The following is a 23099-nucleotide window of genomic DNA, read 5'->3' as shown; positions in this document are numbered from 1 at the left end:
AAAGAGGTCATGTGCTTCACCAAACATGGATCCTGATGGAGTTTCCAGGAAATTGCAAGGTTCACAGAAGTTTTTGGAAGACATTAGAGATGTAGGGAAGTGAGCAACTGTCATACATAAGGGTCTGGGAAGGCAGTGGAAAGGCAACAAACATAGGTAGAAAGAGACAGAAGACCACAGTAATTAAGAGCAAGCACTCAGGATTAGGCTTCCTGACTTCAAGTCCTTACTGGCAGTGACCTTGAGACAGTCACTTTTAACCTCCCTTCTCATTTTTAACTGGGATAACAATAATGACTACCTCCTACATTGTTTTGTAATGAATGGTGAGATACACGTAGAAAGTGATAGGACTGTGCTTGGCACATATAAATGGGTAAAGATATTTATTATTAATATTTAACATAATAGGAATCAAGATCAAACAATTTTATTTTGACTTTGTGATTTACTGATAGTATATACCTGGGCAATTAATGTACATTTTCTAATCTTTATTTTCCCAGTTTGTAAAGTCTGGGTAGTAACATAACAGATTTCCTCAATGTCTGAAGCTTAAATTGAAATTTTAATACATGACTGGAAAATCGCACATAATCAGCATACCCTGAAAGAAATTTTTCACTTGAAGTTCTCTCTCTATATATTAACACATTCAAAGTGCACTTTTCCCTTCAGTATTAAGCAGAGTGCATTTAAAAAAAATTTTTAATAGTCATCATTGGCTAAGTAGTTTGTTGCATGGAGTCATCCTATACAACAACAAAAACATTTTTAAGCACTACAGTCACATACTATACTGAGAAACAATAGTTAAATTTCTGATCATTTAAGTGTGAGAATGAAAGGATTCTATTTCCTAAGTATACTCAATGTAAATAATTTTGGTGAAGACTGAACAGGAAAAATCTAAAAGGCTTCAGCTCATTGAGTCTCTAAGGCAGTGCCTTGCAGTAAGACCACAATGGTATGTTAGGGAAAAATAATGGAAGGAGAAAATAAATAGTAGAAAAATCTTTAGTCTGCATTTCTTGAAAATATTCCAGAAATAGATGAGTCATAGGCAGATTAATTTTTGAACAATAAAGATCACATTAAAAAAAGAATTAATTAGCATAAAAAGGAGACAAGTTCATTTCCTATCTAGTTTATCTACAATTTTTGAACTAAACATATTTCAGGCAAAGTAAGAAACTAGATGTAGAAATAAATTGTTGTATTATACTATGGTCAAAAGTAGAATGTCAATGATGGATTTTCTTCTGGCATGTTATTTTTTAACTGTACTAGAGATGTGTTATAACTGATTAAAAATACTGACTATATCTACAGTAGTAAATAATATTTAGAAAATTATTGAAGGCTGGTTTTCATATTTTTATGATGAATATTCTCTATTAAGTTATTAGAATGTGAAAATTATAAACTATCATTTAATAAAGACACTACTGACTTGGAAAATTTTATATTGTATATAGTATATGTTAAGATATCCAATACTAACTTATAATTCAATTTTTATGTATATTGAGTGTATAAGTGTATAGTTACTAGTGTGAACATATATTACACAATAAAAAATTACCGCTTATTGACAATACCACCCTTTTTCCTTGTCTCGTTTCTATCACCTAGCAAAATGCAGTTTGCTCCAGTTCATTTTTTAACAGATTTGACACTTACTCAACAGTCTTCCTTTCCATTGCACATCCTGTCACAACCTTGAGACATTTTAATGTACAGATACATGATTCTTTCAATTTTCTACACTTTCAATTCCTTGGTTTCATCTCTAATAAGTTGTTCTTCTATTCACACAAGTCGCCCATTCCCATGATTTCTTGGGCATTATTACCAACTATATTTGCTCCTTGTCCAAAATAATTAAGTTACACATCTTCTGCTTCCAGATTGTATGAAATTAAAAAAACCTATTTGGCCTTTAATTTCATTGGACAACACAGCACTGGGTCTATAACCCAATCTGAAGTCTTTAACCTCAGTGCAATCAATAGCCCATTTCTCTCTCACATAATCATCGACACTCTGTCAACCAGATTATTGAATTTTATTTTTAAACTTTATTTTATTATTTTTTCTATACAGCAGGTTCTTATTAGTTATCTATTTTATACATATTAGTGTATACATGTCAATCCCAATCTCCCAACTCATCCCACCCCCCCCCCACCCCCCACTTCCCCCTTGGTGTCCATATGTTTGTTCTCTACATCTGTGTCTTTATTTCTGCCCTGCAAATCAGTTCATCTGTACCGTTTTTCTAGATTCTACATATATGAGTTAATATATGATATTTGCTTTACTATTTCTGACTTACTTCACTCTGTATGACAGTCTCTAGGTCCATCCACGTCTCTACAAATGACTCAATTTCGTTCCTTTTTATGGCTGAGTAATATTCCATTGTATATATGTACCACATCTTCTTTATCCATCCGTCTGTTGATGGGCATTTAGGTCGCTTCCATGACCTGGCTATTGTAAACAGTGCTGCAATGAACATTGGGGTGCATGTGTCTTTTTGAATTACGGTTTTTGCTGGGTATATGCCCAGTAGTGGGATTGCTGGGTCATATGGTAATTCTGTTTCTAGTTTTTTAAGAAACCTCCATACTTTTCGCTATAGTGGCTGTACAAATTGAAATTCCCACCAATAGTGCAAGAGGGTTCCCTTTTCTCCATACTCTCCCCAGCATTTGTTGTTTGTAGATTTTCTGATGATGCCCATTCTAACCAGCATGAGGCGATACCTCATTGTAGTTTCGATTTGCATTTCTCTAATAATTAGTGATGTTGAGCAGCTTTTCATGTGCCTCTTGGCCATCTGTATGTCACCTTTGGAGAAGTGTCTATTTAGGTCTTCTGCCCATTTTTGGATTGGGTTGTTTTTTTAATATTGAGCTGCATGAGCTATTTATATATTTTGGAGGTTAATCCTTTGTCCGTTGATTTGTTTGCAAATATTTTCTCCCACTCTGAGGACTGTCTTTTCATCTTGTTTATAGTTTCCTTTGCTGTGTAAAAGCTTTTAAGTTTCATTAGGTCCCATTTGTTTATTTTCGTTTTTATTTCCACTACTCTAGGAGGTAGATCAAAAAAGATCTTGCTGTGATTTATGTCAAACAGTGTTCTTCCTATGTTTTCCTCTAAGAGTTTTATAGTGTCTGGTCTTACATTTAGGTCTTTAATCCATTTGGAGTTTAGTTTTGAATATGGTGTAAGGAAGTGTTCTAATTTCATTCTTTTACATGTAGCTGTCCAGTTTTCCAAGCACCACTTACTGAAGAGACTGTTTTTTCTCCATTGTATATCCTTGCCTCCTTTGTCATAGATTAGTTGACCATAGGTGCGTGGGTTTATCTCTGGGCTTCCTATCTTGTTCCATTGATCTATGTTTCTGTTTTTGTGCCAGCACCATATTGTCTTGATTACTGTAGCTTTGTAGTATAGTCTGAAGTCAGGGAGTCTGATTCCTCCAGCTCTGTTTTTTTCCCTCAAGATTGTTTGGGCTATTCAGGGTCTTTTGTGTCTCCATACAAATTTCAACATTTTTTTGTTCTAGTTCTGTAAAAAATGCCATTAGTAAATTGGTAGGGATTGCACTGAATCTGTAGATTGCTTTGGGTAGTATAATCATTTTCACAATATTGAGTCTTCCAATCCAACAACATGGTATATCTTTCCATCTGTCTGTGTCATCTTTGATTTCTTTCATCAGTGTCTTACCGTTTTCTGAGTACAGGTCTTTACCTCCTTAGGTAGGTTTATTCCAAGGTATTTTATTTTTTGTTGCAATGGTGAATGGGATTGTTTCCTTAATTTCTCTTTCTGACCTTTTGTTGTTAGTGTATAGGAATGCAAGAGCTTTCTGTGCATTAATTTTGTACCCTGCAACTTTACCAAATTCATTGATTAGCTCTAGTAGTTTTCTGGTGGCATCTTTAGGATTCTCTATGTATAGTATCATGTCATTTGCAAACAGTGACAGTTTTACATCTTCTTTTCCAATTTGTATTCCTTTTATTTCTTTTTCTTCTCTGATTGCTGTGGCTAAGACTTCCAAAACTATGTTGAATAGTAACGGTGAGAGTGGACATCCTTGTCTTATTCCTGATCTTAGAGGAAATGCTTTCAGTTTTTCACCGTTAAGAATGATGTTTGCTGTGGGTGTGTCGTATATGGCCTTTATTATATAGAGGTAGGTTCCCTCTATGCCCAATTTCTGTAGAGTTTTTATCATAAATGGTGTTGAATTTTGTCAAAAGCCTTTTCTGCTTCTATTGAGATGATCATATGGTTTTTATTCAATTTGTTAAAATGGTGTATCATGCTGATTGGTTTACGTATCCTGAAGAATCCTTGCAACTCTGGGATAAATCCCACTTGATCATGGTGTATGATCCTTTTAATGTGTTGTTGGATTCTGTTTGCTAGTATTTTGTTGAGGATTTTTGCATCTATATTCATCAGTGATATTGGTCTGTAATTTTCTTTTTTTGTAGTATCTTTGTCTGGTTTTGCTATCAGTGTGATGGTGGCCTCGTAGAATGAGTTTGGGACTGTTCCTTCCTCTGCAATTTTTTGGAAGAGGTTGAGAAGGATGGATGTTAGCTCTTCTCTAAATGTTTCATAGAATTCACCTGTGAAGCCATCTGGTCGTAGACTTTTGTTTGCTGGAAGAATTTTAATCACAGTTTCAATTTCATTACTTGTGACTGGTCTGTTCATATTTTCTATTTTTTCCTGTTTCAGTCTTGGAAGGTTATACCTTTCTAAGAATTTGTCCATTTTTTCCAGATTGTCCATTTTATTGGCACAGAGTTGTTTGTGGTAGTGTCTTATGATCCTTTGTACTTCTGCGGTATCTGTGTAACTTCTCCTTTTTCATTTCTAATTTTATTGATTTGAGTCCTCTCTCTCTTTTTCTTGATGAGTCTGGCTAAAGGTTTATCAATTTTGTTTATCTTCTCAAGAACCAGCTTTTAGTTTTATTGATCTTTTCTATTGTTTTCTTTGTTTCTATTTCATTTATTTCTGCTCTGATCTTTCTGATTTCTTTCCTTCTACTAACTTTGGGTTTTGTTTGTTCTTCTTTCTCTAGTTCGTTTAGGTGTAAGGGTAGATTGTTTATTTGAGATTTTTCTTGTTTCTTGAGGTAGGATTGTATTGCTATCAACTTCCCTCTTAGAACTGCTTTTGCTGCATCCCATAGGCTTTGGATCATTGTGTTTTCGTTGTCATTTGTCTCTCGGTATTTTTTGATTTCCTCTTTGATTTCTTCAGTGATCCCGTGGTTATTTAGTAATGTACCGTTTAGCCTCCATGTGTTTGTGTTTTTTACGTTTTTTCCCCTATAATTGATTTCTAATCTCATAGTCTTGTGCTTGGAAAAGATGCTTGATATGATTTCAATTTTCTTAAATTTACCGAGGCTTGATTTGTGACCCAAGATGTGATCTATCCTGGAGAATGTTCTGTGCACACTTGAGAAGAAAGTGTAATCTGCTGTTTTTGGATGGAATGTCCTATAAATATCAAATAAATCTATCTGGTCTATTGTGTCATTTAAAGCTTCTGTTTCCTTATTTATTTGCATTTTGGATGATCTGTCCATGGGTATAAGTGAGGTGTTAAAGTCCCCCACTATTATTTTGTTACTGTCGATTTCCTGTTTTATAGCTGTTAGCAGTTGCCTTATGTATTGAGGTGCTCCTATGTTGGGTGCATATATATTTATAATTGTTATACCTTCTTTTTGGATTGATTCCTTGATCATTATGTAGTGTTCTTCCTTGACTCCTGTAACATTCTTTCTTATAAAGTCTATTTTATCTGATATGAGTATTGCTACTCCAGCTTTCTTTTGATTTCCATTTGCATGGAATATCTTTTTCCATCCCCTCACTTTCAGTCTGTATGTGTCCCTAGGTCTGAAGTGGGTCTCCTGTAGACAGCATATATATGGGTTTTGTTTTTGTACCCATGCAGTGAGCCTGTGTCTTTTGGTTGGAGCATTTTGTCCATTCACATTTAAGGTAATTATCAATATGCATGTTTCTATTACCATTTTCTTAATTGTTTTGGGTTTGTTTTTGTAGGTCCTTTTCTTCTCTTATGTTTCCCATGTAGAGAATTTCCTTTAGCATTTGTTGTAGAGCTGGTTTGTTGGTGCTGAATTCTCTTAGCTTTTGCTTGTCTGTAAAGCTTTTGATTTCTCTGTCAAATCTGAATGTGATCCTTGGCAGGTAGAGTAATCTTGGTTGTAGGTTCTTTCTTTTCATCACTTTAAATATATTGTCTGCCTCCCTTCTGGCTTAAAAAGTTTCTGCTGAGAAATCAGCTGTTAACCTTATGGGAGTTCCCTTGTATGTTATTTGTCATTTCCCCCTTGTTGCTTGTAATAATTTTTCTTTGTGCTTAATTTTTTTTCAATTTGATTAGTATGTGTCTCTGCGTGTTTCTCCTTGGGTTTATTCTGCCTGGGTGGATATCTCTGCACTTCCTGGACTTGGGTGGCTATTTCTTTTCCCATGTTAGGGAAGTTTCAACTCTAATCTCTTCAAATATTTTCTCAGGTTCTTTCTCTCTCTCTTCTCCTTCTGTGACAGCTATCATGCGAATGTGGTGCGTTTAATGTTGTCCCAGAGGTATCTCAGGTTGTCTTCATTTCTTTTCATTCTTTTTTCTTTATTCTGTTCCACGGCAGTGAATTCCACCTCTGTCTTCCAGGTCACTTATGCGTTCTTCTGCCTCAGTTATTCTGTTATTGATTCCTTCTAGTGTATTTTTCATTTCAGTTATTGTATTGTTCATCTCTGTTTGTTTGTTCTTTAATTCTTCTAGGTCTTTGTTAAACATTTCTTGCATCTTCTTGATCTTTGCCTCCATTCTTTTTCCGAGGTCCTGGATCATCTTCACTATCCTTACTCTGAATTCTTTTTCTGGAAGGTTGCCTATCTCCACTTCATTTAGTTGTTTTTCAGGGGTTTTATCTTGTTCCTTCATCTGGTACATGGCCCTCTGCCTTTTCATTTTGTCTGTCTTTCTGTGAATGTGGTTTTCTTTCCACAGGCTGCAGGATTGTAGTTCCTCTTGCTTCTGCTATCTGCTCTCTGGTCAACTAGATTATTTTAAACATGCTCAAAATATATTGTCCGCTCTACATTTTTTTATAAAGAAAAAAGTTTGTAAAATCATGTTATGTACTTTTCCACACCCCACTTATATACTGTATATCCTAATATAGTCTCTATTCCCATAACTCCACTGAAAAACTCCCAAGTTCACCAGTGCACTCCTTTATGGTCTGTTCAATGAACATTTTGAAAGAACTCATCAGATACTTCCACAGAACTAAACATCCTCTTCTTGGCTTTTAAAACACAACACCATCTAGGCTTTCTTTTAACGCTGCCAAAGTTTTCTGACCCTCTCTTGCAGAATAAGATTATCATTAAATATTGGAGTTGCTCAATGCTCAAACTATATGATACCCTTAGGGATTTTACCACACAGCGTTCACCTGGGCCTGTCTGCATCATCCCCACGGTTTTTAGAGGAAAAAGAACCAATGCAAAGAGGAAGTTCATGCCTGCTGTGGGGCCCCAGGTAATCTAGTCCCCTATCTCTGACTGAGGAGTCTCCTGTCATCTGTCAGCATGTATGAAACTGTGACTGTCTGTGGTACTATAATTTATAGTACGAATTATGTATTTGTGTATGGTGTTAGAGAATGTTCTTTTTTTATCTTTTTATTTTATATTGGAGTATAGTTGATTAACAATGCTGTGTTAATTTCAGGTGTACAGCAAAGTGATTCAGTTATACATATATGTGTATCTATTCTTTTTCAAATTCTTTTCCCATTTAGGTTGTTACATAATATTGAACAGAGTTCCCTGTGCTATACAGTAGGTCCTTATTCTTTTACATGTAGCTGTCCAGTATTCCCAGCACTACCATATGATCTAAAAATCCCACTCCTGGGCATATATCAAGAAAAACCCATAATTTGAAAAGATACATGCACCCCAATGTTCATTGCAGCACTGTTTACAATAGCCAAGAAGCAACCTAAATGTCCATTGACAGAGGAATGGATAAAGAAGATGTGGTACATATATACAATGGAATATTACTCAGCCATAAAAAAGAATGAAATAATGGCATATGCAGCAACATGGATGGACCTAGAGATTATCATACTAAGTGAAGTAAGTCAGACAGAGAAAGACAAATATCATATGTTATCACGTATATGTGGAATCTAAAAAAATGATACAAATGAACTTATTTACAGAACAGAAACAGACTCACAGACTTCAAAAACAAACTTATGGTTACCAAAGAGGGAAGATGCGGGGGAGAGATAAATTAGGAGTTTGGGAGTAACATATACACACTATTATATATAAAATAGATAATCAACAAGGACCTACTGTACAGCACAGGGAATTCTACTCAATATTCTGTAATAACCTATATGGGAAAAGAATCTGAAAAGAATGGGTATAAGTACATGTATAACTGAATCACTTTGCTGTACAGTAGAAACTAACACAACATTGTAAATAACTATACTCTGATATAAAATAAAAATTAAATTAAAAAAATATAGTGAAATATGTATTTATTTGGTTTTTATCCCCATTCCTGGCACAGATCTCCTAAAACCCTTGGAATTTCCTAAGTGGTAAGAGCAATAAAATGTCTTTTGTTATTTATAAGGAGTCCACTTTTCAACCACACCTGATTTTGTTAATAAGGTGACTTTTGGAAAGCCCCTAAGGATGGAGGCTGGTTGCCATGGGAACCAATCATGTGATTAGAGGATTGGATCTTTCAGTACCACCCCTGCACCTTCAGGGAAAGGAGAGTAGCTGAAGGCTCATTTACCAATGTTTCATTATTTATTCAATCATGCCTACATAATAAAGCCTCTACAAAAACCCAAAAGGACAGATCTGGAGAGCTTCTAAGTTGGTGAACATATGCAGACGTGGGGAGAGTGGTGCACCCAGAGAGAGCATGGAAGCTCTGTGCCCCTTCTCACATATATCTTACCCTATGCATCTCTCATCTGGCTGTTCCTGATTTAAACCTTCTTATAATAACCAGTAATCTAGTCAGTACACTATTTTCCTGAAATCTGTGAGCCTCTCTAGCGAATTAATTGACCCAGAGGAGGGGATCATGGAACTTCTGATTTACAGCCGATTGATCAGAAGCACAGGTGACAGCCTGGACTGGCAATTGACATGTGAAGGGGGTGGGGATAGTCTTGTGGGACTGAGCCCTTAACCTGTAGGATATGACGCTAACTCCAGGTAGACCGTGTCAGAATTGAGTTGAACTGTAGGACACCAAGCTGCTGTCCCAGAATTGCTTGGTGTGGGGAACCCCCCACAGATTTGGTGATAAGTTCATAACTGAAGTAAGTTTTGAGAGTTGAGAAGACACACAGGGAGTGTTTTTGCCTTATATGGTCTTACATATTAGTCTGCAAGTAGGGTAAAATCTCAGATACCTTAGAGTCGTTGACAAAAATACAACTAATAACTGGCATGACCTCTTGGAACATAGGCCTGGAGAGTTTGACCTATCTGTAGCTGTTTAAACTAGTCTTCATATCTATATGAAGAAAAAATACATATACACACACACATACATATATACACACACACATTAGAATAACAAATATTACTTGATTTTGAAGGTAGATAGAAGTGGCTGTAGTAAGGAACACAGTTTTTTTTGGCATTAGAAATATTGCTGGGGCCTTAACATCCTAATTAAACATAGGAAATAATTTTAATTGCATATTCAGGTATATTTAATTTGTAAAGAATGTTTGCTTTAAATATTGTCTTGAAACTAAAAGTAACTGATTAAAAAGCAGAGTAGACAAACAATGTTACTTCCAAAAACGCACATAATTTTATTTAATAGTCAGAGGAAACCTTTCCTTTTACCAACTTATCAATGCTCATTGAGCTGAGGATGTATATCATAAACAATAATGAAATTGATAATTTTGTACAACGAATAGTCAGTTGTATTACATTTATAGAATAAGAAATAATTTAAAGTAATATTTCCTAGCATGAATATAGGTTTGGAAGAATCGGTCTTAGCCAAGTAAGTCTGAAACACCTGACTGGTGGTCAGACGGATCTGTGTTTATGTGTATACCTCTTCATCTACACACATAGGCTGGCGGTTCCTTTTTTTTTTTTTTTGTCTTCTTTACCCTGTCCTACTGTTATGCATGTTACATTGATAAAACAAAGCATGTTTGTTTAAACTTCCATTGATTTTTAAATCAACACTGATTTTGAACAGAGCTACCCTCTCAAGCTTCAACTTAATTTATATGGATTTTTTTAACTTTGTGAGGTACAGCAACCTGTATCTTTCTTATTATAGGCCGAAAACATAAAATGTATTTGATATAATACTATAATTTACAATTTAATTACAAACAATTTTTGATTTCCCAAATTAATTCTTACCATTTATGTAAAATTATATTTTAGACAATTTGAAAGTATTTATAAGTATTTTTATGCTATTATGGGCACTGAACTTCTTCAGGAAGGAAGCCTGGCAGTCTGGCATTTAAAAGGGATATTGGACTAAATAGAAACCCTCTGAAGTTATGGGTTTAAACTAAACCATTTTCAAGGATTATGTTTTTAGAAACTTTTTTTTCCTTAAAGGTCTAATTCGTAACTGATAATAAAAAAAATACCATTGAAAATGTATTCCATTGCCCTCCACACATATGAAAAACCCAGATCCAGTTATATACAGGATTTCTACTTTATTGCTTAACATGCCTTGGATTACCAATATAAATAGCTGGGACCAAGGATCTGTTGCTAGTAAAAATCCTTATTAAATTATTTTCATAACATTTTATTTCATCTATTAATTGAGAGATTGGGATTGACATATATACACTACTCTGTTTAAAACAGATAATTAATGAGAACCTACAGTATAGCACAGGGAACTCTACTCAGTGCTCTGTGGTGACCTAAATGGGAAGGAAATCCAAAAAAGAGGGGATATATGTATATGTATAGCTGATTCACTTTGCTGTACGGCAGAAACTAACACATTTCAAAGCAACTATACTCCAACAAAAATTTTAAAAAAATTCCTTCTACATGTGAGACAAATTTTTATAAATAGAACACTTAAAATAGTGTTTGTCTTCCTGGAATTTGCAGTTCAGTAGTAGAGATTAATATAAAATAATATTTTATTTTATTAAATAAAACAAAAATATAAAATTGTAAGCTCAGTAAGTGTTGAGAGGGGAAAAAAAGTTAAATAAATATAATGTAACTAATTTGGTTTAGATCATAGATTTAAGCTTAGATAGTCAAATACCAGAATAACCTGCAGCACCTTGTAGCTGTATTGTCTCCTATCTTAAGCAGCTATTAACGAAGGAGAGAGGGATATTGATTCCAGACAGAGGAAATAGCATGGGATATCATTGTTTAGGGGGGTGTTTTTCCGTGTACATGATCATTATGTCTTTAAAGGTAAAGAATCACTTGGAAAAGATCAAAAGTGGATGATGGGAGACCAAATTAAGGATTACCTTTGTAAATAATAAGTTAGGCAATGATAGTAGCTTCAATATGGGAAGTGGTGGTGAGGATGGAGTAAACTGATAGCAATAGATGGGGTGTGTGTGTGTGTGTGCGCGCGCGCGCACGCACTCATGTCTGCAGGTATAAGTAAATGTATTAAAACAACACCAAAAAACTGATCAATTAGACCTAAAAGGTGACAGAAAAAAAACTTAATTCAATTTCTAGGTTTGTCTAACTGACTGTTTAGTAGAGCTGGTAACTGAGGTGGAGTAAGAAGATAAACTGGGAGAGGGATGATTATAAATTTACTTTTGTAAATTCTTGGTTTGGATTTTTTCTTTTTAATATCCAAGGAGAGCTATGGGTCTACAATCCCTTATTTCAGCATTTAAAATTCAAGGTTCCTTGAAAATCAGATGTTTTGTTCTCATAAATAAGTAGCAACTTGTTTGGCAATAAAGTGATCTAAACCAACATGAAGCTATATCATTTTTTACATTAAGCACACTTAACGTAAATATTTAAACATTTGGGGTTGCTCCATGTACTGGTTATAATTTCCATAATGCCCAACGTGTAGGCCTATCTAAAATCTGAAAGTTACTTAAGTTTTAGGCTCAAGGAGCTCAAATGGTTTCAAATAAAATAAAGCAAAGATGTCTATACGGTTCAGAATCTTTATCAGGACAAGAAATGCAAAGTGATAGCTCATAAACAATTATTATTATCCCTGAAACAAGGTGTATGGGGCATAATAGGGGAATGGTGACATCTGAACTTATATAGCAAAGGAATGAAGTCAGAAATAATATTTTTGATATGTAAATTAGAATATTCGTGTGTTCAGATTGTAAAGTATTACTGAAGTATTTTTGCATAGGAGTTGTTGTATTTCCATTCCATATAGTTTCAATACCAAACCCCAAGTGGTACTTATTTTAAAATATTTTCTTTTTATATATAAAGATTTCTGGATTTTAAAAGTTGGGAAATCATTTTTTACAATAATTTCTTGAAATTTGAGCATTTAAAAATGTATATATTGACATCTCAGTGGGTTCAATGGAATTCGGGGACCACCTTTATCATTAAATTTATAAAAATATTCATTATAATTTATTATTTGGTTTTCATAAAAATACTCATTTTTTTCAAAATGATAGGTGATACCATGACATATATCACCATTATTAATACAAGTACATAAATATTATTTGTAAATTTACAAATCTGTGGATTTGTAATGAGCCAGTTTGCAAAGAGGGCAAAGGTATTTGGCTTATGTCAGCATTCCTGGCAGGCAAAGCTGTACCCAGGGCCCTCACTGTACAGACTTCACTATGTGTGCCCTAGGTGTATTCTAGGCCCTTTTAGACTAACGAACATACATGGAATGCGATATGGGAGTGGGGTTCATTCTCTCTCTTGGAATGTTCCTAGTAGCAAGTCCAGTTTGCTAGCTGAGGCGGCTCTCCTTTTCCGGAACTTGAACTTGGTGCATATGGGTGATCTAGGTGCACCCTGTCCTGTGGGATAATGATGAATTTGGGCACTCACTGGTCTCTTCAACACTCTTGCTTATAATTATTTCTCGGGTCTGTACAAATAAAATAAGTTCCATACCTCCTTCTTCAAGTTTATTTTCATTCTATTAACCTCTCTGGAGCTTTTCCTAGCTAGCTTCCTGCATAATGCAAACTCAGCAGATGTAACAAAAAATAAGGGTGCTCTTATTCTCAATGTGGTTTGATGAATTTTCTAACAATTAACTAGATTATCAGTACAAATATACACATACATTCAAATATATTTATATATCCTCATTCTTACAGGAGACATGATTTAATGCCAGATGAATGATTTATAATCTAGGTCATGGCACTTACTCTGTGTAGACTTTGTATGACTAGTTCATATGTCCCTCATTTTCACATTTTGACTTCCGGCACTCCTTTTATGGGTCAATAATCTGAGCAAGTATGTGCTCAAAATTAGTCCTTATAGTTAATATTAGCATTTATAGGTTATCAGACACTAGAAGGAGCTGTGTTTTTTCATTTTACTTTAGAGACTATAATAATGTCTAGAATAGAGTACGCATAAGGTAAAATTAATGATTGAATGAATAAAATCCTATTTATAAGTATTACTTCTGAAATGTGTTCCTTTGGAGACTTGAAAATAAACAAATTGAATTACAGGTTAACAGAGGACTAAGCTAATTCAAAGTATCATATTAACTATTTTAAGCTTAGTGTATTCTATAAACTTGAAAACATGTCTGAATGATGTAATATAAAAAGTATCATTTAATGAACTACATTTATGAAGAACAGAGGAGAAAAATTTTAATCTATGTATGATATTTATTTCTAAGCTTTAAGTTATGAAAGACTTCAAGTAATGTTGGTTAAGAAAGTTTCAAAGAAAAAAGCATTACATCAAATAAGCAGCAGAAAGTGTATATGAACTTGGAAATTTGGACTAGAAAAACCTGAATTCAAGTATTTTTCTCTGTCACTTATGCTCATACACCAGCATTGCAATGCGTAGGTTAAACAATTTCAGGTCAATAAATGAATATAGGTTTTAAAAGGTTTACAAAATTTAAAATAATGAAAACATGTAGAAAATTACTAAACATGTGTTATACATAATGCTCTCATGTATTCATCAATTATGTGTATCAAAGTACTCCAAACTAGGCACTGTATTTGGAAAATAAAAACATAAAGATAACATTTTATAGTGGTGATACTAACATGCAGAGTGGAGACAGAGAGAGCGAGGGGGGGGGGGGAGAAAGAAATGGAAAGTTCAATGAATACATTATAATACACTACGTTCAGAATAATAAAAGAGGAATGGACAAAATGTTAGTTTGAATGGTGTTTTAAATGTAGAAAATATATGGAAGATCATTTCAAGCAAGAAAAATAAGGTACAAACATCATTTATATTGGACAGTGTTTGCCAAAATCTCCACAAAGACACATTCAGTTAAATACATGGAGTTAAGCCAATAAAGTTGCACACTGAAAAGATTAAAGGACACTGAAACTCAAAATAAGTAATAAAAATTTTCGCATTGCTGGCTCACTTTTTACGTTTAGCCATTTGATATACCTAGAATTAATTGTGCTGTACAATGTGCAGTGCTCTTTGAACTTGAGTTACTTTCTGATTGTGGCTTCATTGTCCATAAATCATTTGATGTTTATTCTATTTTATTGATCTTTGATGCACCAATTTCATATACTAATTTAATCTATGCCTTTGGATTTATTTGGTGACATTATATTTGCTCTGGTGCTTAATAATGTATTTATAGACAAGAGTGACATGGTTTAATTACTGGTGTTTTACCATAAATTTAAATATCTGGAAGAGCATACTCCTTCTCATTCTATTTTGTGGTTTCTCTGGGTAGACATATTTGTTTAATTGATCATACAAATTTTAGGTTAATATTTTTAGTTCTGGGGAAAATTAACATAATTATATATGGACCATGGTCATATTGAATTTAAAAGTAAATTTAAGATAGTTTGAAAATTTTATGATTTTGTGTTTCCCTAACATTTGTCTTTGCAATTGTTCAGGTCTTGTTTGCATGCACTACTTCTTTAAGAATGTTTGGAAATTTGTTTCATAGAGTTACTGCATATTATTGCATAATTTACTCATAAATATTTGATCTTTACTGCTCAAACAAATTAACCTTTTCATTTTATTCTCTAAGATATTTTTGTATTATATGTCAGATAGATAGTGATTTTTGTAACAATTTTTGTAAGTTATGTGTTAATGAATTCTATTATCTGTGTGGATTTCTTCTTTCTTTTCAATTTATTTTCTTGGATTTTCTACATATAAGTAATTACATTTGTTCTTTAATGAATATTTATTGAGTAGTTAATATGTGCTGCATGCTTATAGTATACATCAGTAGACAAATTCATCAAAAATTCCATTCTTCATGGATTGTAGTTTCTAGTAATGCAATTTAATATGTAAAAAAGTGTTGTATAATTTTAGATAAACACAAATATGTATTTACTATGAAAAGATATGCCTGGGAATGACAAATCAATAATAGCGGTAATTCTTGGGAAAGACAGGAGGAAATCCGATAGAGAAGAACTATATATAAATTTATTTAATTATATTTATAGTATTTTATTTCTTGCAATAAGGGTATTTGGATATTATTTTTTCTGTATACTCAAAGTGCAACCTCTTTACCATACTGTTCACATGTTTGGAAAACAGGCATCAGAATGAAGAATTAAATGACTTTATGCAAGGATTGTGTTTTGGAAAGTATGCAGTAGTCATATACATATAAAACCTGATCAATTATTTTTCCTATTGTTCAACAAATCCCTTAATAGCTTTAATACTAATAAAAATTATAAGTTTCAGAAGTAATTGGTTATATATGTGCATATATATATAGCTTTTCTAGCATATATTAATTTTTACTTTCATTTCATTTCAAAGAGGTAAAAAGCAAGATAATTTAAATATCTTCTAAGCAACTAATATGAAATCACTGAATCAAAATGGTTCCTTCTTCTTTTAAAAATATTTTTTTAACATTATTTATTTATTTATTTTTGGCTGTGTTGGGTCTTCGCTGCTGCACAGGGGCTTTCTCTAGCTGCGGTGAGGGGTGGGGGGAGCTACTCTTCGTTGCAGTGTGCAGGCTTCTCATTGCAGTGGCTTCTCTTGTTGCAGAGCACGGGCTCTAGGCGTGCGGGTTTCAGTAGTTGTGGCTCGCGGGCTCTAGAGCGCAGGCTCAGTAGTTGTGGTGCACGGGCTTAGTTGCTCCGCGGCATGTGGGATCTTCCCGGACCAGGGAACAAACCCGTGTCCCTTGCATTGGCGGGCGGATTCTTAACCACTGAGCCACCAGGGACGTCCCATAATGGTTCCTTCTTTTAATGAATAAAAGTAAATCTATACATTAAGATACAACTACATATTTATTCAAATTTGAACTCAATGAAATTAAACACCATAAAGATTTATCAGAATTATGTGGAGTATATTTTGTTTAGATAATACATTTCTAAATTGATATTGTTTTATCAATTTTTGGATAATTTAACTTAGAGAAAAAATTATAAATATGTGTGCAATTTGTTTTTCAATTGAACATATTAAATATGCTTTATTGGCCTAGGAAGAACAATTTGGTAGCCAGGCAAATATTTTCACTCCCTATTTCTGAAATTCTTCTACAAAGAATGCAAACACTAATGTTTATATTTTATCCTTTATACAGTGGTATATTTTTTGAAATATAGCATTTATTACCTCACCACAAACAGAAGAACAAATATTATGATGATAAGCACTCCCTCATGTAAAAATAAAATTCCCATACAGAATTTAAGACAGAATGAGACATAAAACAGCTCTTGATTAACAAGTCAGGATCCCAGGGTCCCAGTTTATTTATCCAGCCACATGCTGTAGTTAAGGTTGTTGATGTTCATATGCAAAGAGTATACTCCATGCCACAAGGCCTGCGCTTGGCTGGGCCACATGATAGCCATAAAACCCTGTTTATGAGTATAAAACTGGCACAGAGTGTGTACTTAAAGGAGAGGAGGTGGTCTATTTAGTGGCTCTCTTCTGTGCCTGTATCATAATTTCTGCTTTCTAAATGTTAATTCTTTCATCAAAAGGAAAAGCAAGATGAAATAATACAAGAGAAAGACTATTATTGGAAAGAGAGAACATTTCCTCTGCTGTGTGTGTGTGTGTGTGTGTGCGTGCGTGCGTGTATTCCTCCCACCATACACCTCCTTCCCAAAAACCTATCCTATGTATGTCATTGCAAACCCATTTTCCCCTACCTTTTAGAATGATAAAGCCAATGATGGTGGAGTTTCCTCCTTCTGCAGGACAAAATTCCTCTGTAACTTTTTCCTTCTAATTTTAAACCCAAGGGATTACTTACACTTATTTTCCATCATGGTGGATTAATTAGAAATATGATGTGAATTACCACCCCTGTATCCTTTAGCTCTTTTAAGGACGACACTCATCTCAGCCTCCCCCTCCCTCACCCCTTCCGTGAGGTGATATGTTGTTATTTCTGACTTAGTATCTTGGCTGGTGGGAAGGTGGTTTCAGAGGCTTCTACCTGAGCTTTCCCACTGCTATTGCTCTTACCCCACATACCAACTGAACATGGGGGTTGCATCAACTGTCAAGTATTGTGATCCCTTATGATTGGCACTTGTAAGACCTGAGTGAGGTCTCTATCACCTGGCTTCTGTATGTTCATACTGTAAGATGGCAGTATCAGGTTTCTCTCTGTTATAGCGGGAGGTTACAGATACACCAGGGAGAAGGATCTAATGATCCATGCAGTAATGGATTAGAGCTGGAGACAGCAGGATGATGGTAATATGGATGGGATTCTAGAAGAGTAAAAGGACATTAGGTGAAAACTAAGGAAATCTGAAGAAAGTGTGGACTTGGCTAATAATGTATCAATATTAGTTCATTAGTTGTGACACATGGGGCAGGATAATTTTAGGTATAAATAATATGGGAAACTGAGTGTGTGGTATATGGGAAATATCTGTACTACATCTGTAATATTTATATAAGTTTACAGTTATTCTAAATTTTTTAAAGTTTATAAAAACATAGATAGCATCCTTTGAATGCTTACTCTGTGTCATACACTTTAAAATTCAATTCCCTAAAATGTGAATAATAAAAAGTACCTAATGAACTTATCGTGAGGCATCAATGACCAATGTACATAAAGACCCTGAGATATATGGGAGGAGCCCAGGAAAAATATGGATGGTTTTCACTAATTATATTACTGAAACATCACAGGAAGGTTTTGCTAATACTTGTTATGCCGTTTATTGATCATCACAGGGAAAATTTAAGTGCCAAAGGATTGGCTAAAATATGATATTCTCAGAGGTAACACAACATAGTACCATGTTCATTTACTTCAAACACTAACAATATTTGGCAAGTTCAATGTATTTAATTACTTTGTTTATTACCTCTTCTGTGGCATAAAGACAAATAATGTCTCCCTGCCTTTTGAGGTCTCACATGTAAAGACATTTAGGAGGTATATGTTAAAATAATGAATAAGAACCTAGACATTTCCCACTGCTCAATATGGCTCTAGTTGACAATATAATACATACTTCCGATAATACTTCTGAAGAAGTATAATAGATAACTTCTTTCCTTTTCTTCATTGATTAGCAGGTACAGACTTTTCCTATTATTTTAGTAGTGTCCTGAATTTCAGCATTTCTTCTATTTGTGTAACAAAAGTCCATATTTTCCTGGACTAGTCTAACCAAACAGTGGGATTCCTGGAAAATCATCATACATTTATGAAACCCAGTTAAAATTATTTCCCTTTTATATTTTGGGTGGAGATGGCTTTTAAAAAAGTCATTGCTGCCTTTCTGCAAGCCTTCTCCACTATGCACCTTTGCTCTCCCACCTACAAGTCCCTTCCTGAATGACAGTCAAGCTCTTTTCCATCACAGATCTGTGACACTCTTCACTCTTGATTACTGATAAATCACCTTCCACATTCTGATAATCTGTCCCAAGTTTCTAATATGTTCTTGAATAAAAAATAATAAATTTAATGTAATAATTCTCCCAAATCAATTTATTATTTATTGCAACTTCTGTGGATTTATATCATAGAAATAGAAGTTCTAGTACAAATATACAAGATTTTTGCTACAATATGGTTCCTACTAGCAAAAATTTAAAACTGCCTGGAAAAAAAGGGGAAAAATCATCAACAGTGAAAAATATGCATAAATAATCAACATCATTGAAAATTTTAAAGCAAATTAAGGGAGTTCTACTAGTGGATTGGAAGGAAATTCAAGACGTGTTTTACAGTAATATATGCAAAGTGAACATTCAGTTTTATAAAAATGATCATAGATTAAAATATATGTAAATATTTTTATGAATATATGTTCATGTGTGTATTTATTTGATTATATGAGCATGGTTAAAAATATACGGAGAAGGCAGAGAAAGCAACTATGTGTAGAAAGAGTGAGAAGGAGCAGAAAAGAGTAGATGAAGAGAGAAATCAAGTGGATAAAGAAAAAAATGAGGCTATTAAAGTCACATGCATGGTATGTTTACATTTATGATTTGTCACATGTATTTGAGAGTATATTCATAAAGAGGCCTTTATTTATTTTTATTAGTTTTTTTAACATCTTTATTGGAGTATAATTGTTCTACAATGGTGTGTTAGTTTCTGAGTTATAACAAAGTGAATGAGCTATATATATACATATATCCCCCTATCTCCTCCCTCTTGAGCCTCCCTCCCACCCTCCCTATCCCACCCCTCTAGGTCATCACAAAGCATGGAGCTGATCTCCCTGTGCTATGCAGCAGCTTCCCACCAGCCATCCATTTTACATTTGGTAGTGTATATATGTCAATGCTACTCTCTCACTTCGTCCCGGCTCCCCCTTTCCCCTGTGTCCTCAAGTCCGTTCTCTACGTCTGCGTCTTTAGTTTTGTTTTCTTTTGCTGCACTGCACAGCTTGCAGGATCTTAGTTCCCTCACCCAGGATTGAACCCGTGCCTTTGGCAGTGAAAGCGCGGAGTCCTAACCACTGGACCACCAGGGAATTCCCTAAAGGCCTTTAAAATTTAAAAATTTAAGGGAAAATGAGTGCAAATTTTTCTCATAATTCTATTCATCACTAATTGATTAATTTATCCCCACCTGTAATTTCTCCAACACCGATCTCTTTTTTTTTGTGCTGGTAGGCTTGATATTTCTTAGTGCTTCTCTAATGGCTTCCTTCACATAGTTGGGAATGTTCCTATAAATGAGTAGGCTTTACATAGTCCCTGCTTAGCTACACTAAAGGATAGAAAGACCTGTTCTTCCATTTTCATTATATAAAACCCAGAAAAGATCTCCAATTGGTCTCACTTTGGTCATATTCCACCCTTGCACCAATCAACGTTGTCTTAGGGATAGTCTCTTATCATCAATACAGTTCCTCTCACTAACTGTGGTCCAGAGACCAGTAATATTGATACTTTTCAAAGGTTGTTTAAAATATAGAGGCTCAATCTGTGTCCAGACCTACTGAATCAGAATCTTCATTTTAAAGAGATCTCCAGATTATGTGTAAGCACATATAAAATGTGTGACGTGCTTTAAAAAATTTAGTAGCATATTAGGAGAGAAATTATCTCAATACAGTTCATTTTTATCCTTATCTTTCTCTTCCAGCTTCCATTTTTATGTCTGTTCCTGCTAAACAGCTAGGGAAATGGGTGGGGTGCTGGGAATTGCTGGATGTTGTGTCCTGATGCTTCTAATCCCCATAGTTCTAGAGCACCCAAATAGCTTAATTCCTAAAATCTATTTCTGTGCATTACAGTTCAAAATTCAATTATTTGGCACATTCTTTTTCAAGAGCCTTTCATAACTAAGAAAACATTGACTGTCACTCAATGATTTGGGATTTATCAAATTGAGAAAATATTCAATATTCATATACAGAATTAATTGAGCCTGGCCACTGCACAAACATGATACAGATCTGTACAAGCAGGTATGCACACTGAAGATTCAAAACAGCTTACTGATTTGTGATTCCAAAGTCATAATTTGTAAAATTATATAATTACTTTTGAATATAATGCTCCTAAAGATAATCTATGAATCTTTATTTGTTGAACTACCTGAATCATTTATACAGATCTCTTCCTCAGCTTACAACGGGTCTACATTCTGATAAACCCATCATAAGTTAAAAATATCTTAAGTCCAAAATGTACTTAATAGACCTAACCTACAGAATGTCATAATTTAGCCTATTCTACCTTAAACGTGCTCAGAATACTGACATTAGCCTACAGTTGGGCAATATCGTTTAACACAAAGCTTATTTTATAATAAAGTGTTGAATATCTCATAGAATTTATTGAATATTGTACTAAAAGTGAAAAAGAAGATGGTTGTAAGTGTATTGGTTGTTTACTCTCATGATCATGGGGCTGACTTGGAGCTGTGGCTCTTCGCTGCTCAGAATTAAGAGAAAGTATCTATGGCATATTAATAGTATCTATGGCATATTAATAGGTGGTGGGAAAAGATCAAAATTCAAAATTTCAAGTATGGCTTCTACTGAATGCATATCACTTTTGCACCATTGTAAAGTCCAAAAATCATTAAGTCATACTATCATAAGTCAGGGAACATCTATAATTCAAACATATGTTTGAGAAATATTAGACTCATCTGACCATCAAGACAATTAAATTCTCAAGGAGAATTAACTTTCCTGTGTTAATCGCAAGGTTTCTTTTATAAAAATGCTTACAATACATGATTTTCAAGAAAGCTCTTATGTTTTTAACGTAATTCACATCTAAAAGAATTTTGACTTAGTGCCTAGAAAGCAATTTAGCAAGCATTTTCATTTTTGAAGGGAATACTAAAACTCTCCCACAGCATTAGTTCTTGAGAAAGAAAAAAACCCTGAAAGAAACAGATTACTGCCAAATTTATTTTATCTTATTTTAATTTGGTGAGAAGTACTTTCCAAGACATTGAACTTTGAAAAGATAATTTACAGTGATCTTTATGTGATAGAGAAAAATGCTCTCATTATTGTACACTTAATATACAAAACCAAGGGGAAAAATACCATGCTCAATTACCTATTATAAAACATGAAGTCTTTTATCCAAGTAAACTAAAGTTCATAAAAGCCAGAATGTAATGGTTAAAAGAATATTTACACGCACTTGTCCCTTAAACAAATATTTTTAAATTAGGCTTGTTTTTTCTAGGTATAGTTTTAATTTATTCTAAATTTTAAACAGATCACTACTTTCCTTTATATCCTAAGTATAAAAAGTTCATCTTACAACAAACATTATTGCCTAAGAAAATTGCTTTGACTTACTTTACAGGACATATAAGATATATATATATATATATTTTTGCATTGGTGAATACCAACGCAAATATTTTTCTTATTTATTTCTAGGTTTTTTTTTTTTTTAAACATGAAGGTATAGATTTTAAAATAAGAATTGCCCTGGTAATTGATACAGTACATGTATTGTTTCACTAAGTAGAAAATATTACCATTCGCATTTACTGATGAGTATACTGGAATTCAAAAAGATGAGCTAAGGTTCACGGGCCCAGCAACAATTTCAAAAAACCAAGGTCTAGCTTTAAATCTCATATTCATGACACACAGTTGAGGCTATCTCATTGTCTATATAAGAATTTCGCATACAATATTTCATTTCATCCTCTCAATAACTTTTCTGAGTAATGCCTTACAATAGGCCTATAGAAAATGACCATGTTTATAAAGCTTTATTATTGTTCCAAGCTCATTAAAGGCAGATAGTCAAGTGATGTACTTGATGATGACAGAAGAGAAA

This window comes from Balaenoptera borealis (assembly GCF_965194805.1).
Source record: "Balaenoptera borealis genome assembly, chromosome: 18".
In the NCBI taxonomy this organism is placed as follows: domain Eukaryota; kingdom Metazoa; phylum Chordata; class Mammalia; order Artiodactyla; family Balaenopteridae; genus Balaenoptera; species Balaenoptera borealis.
The sequence above is the reverse complement of the archived record's forward strand: the minus strand, read 5'-3'. Positions refer to the sequence as shown.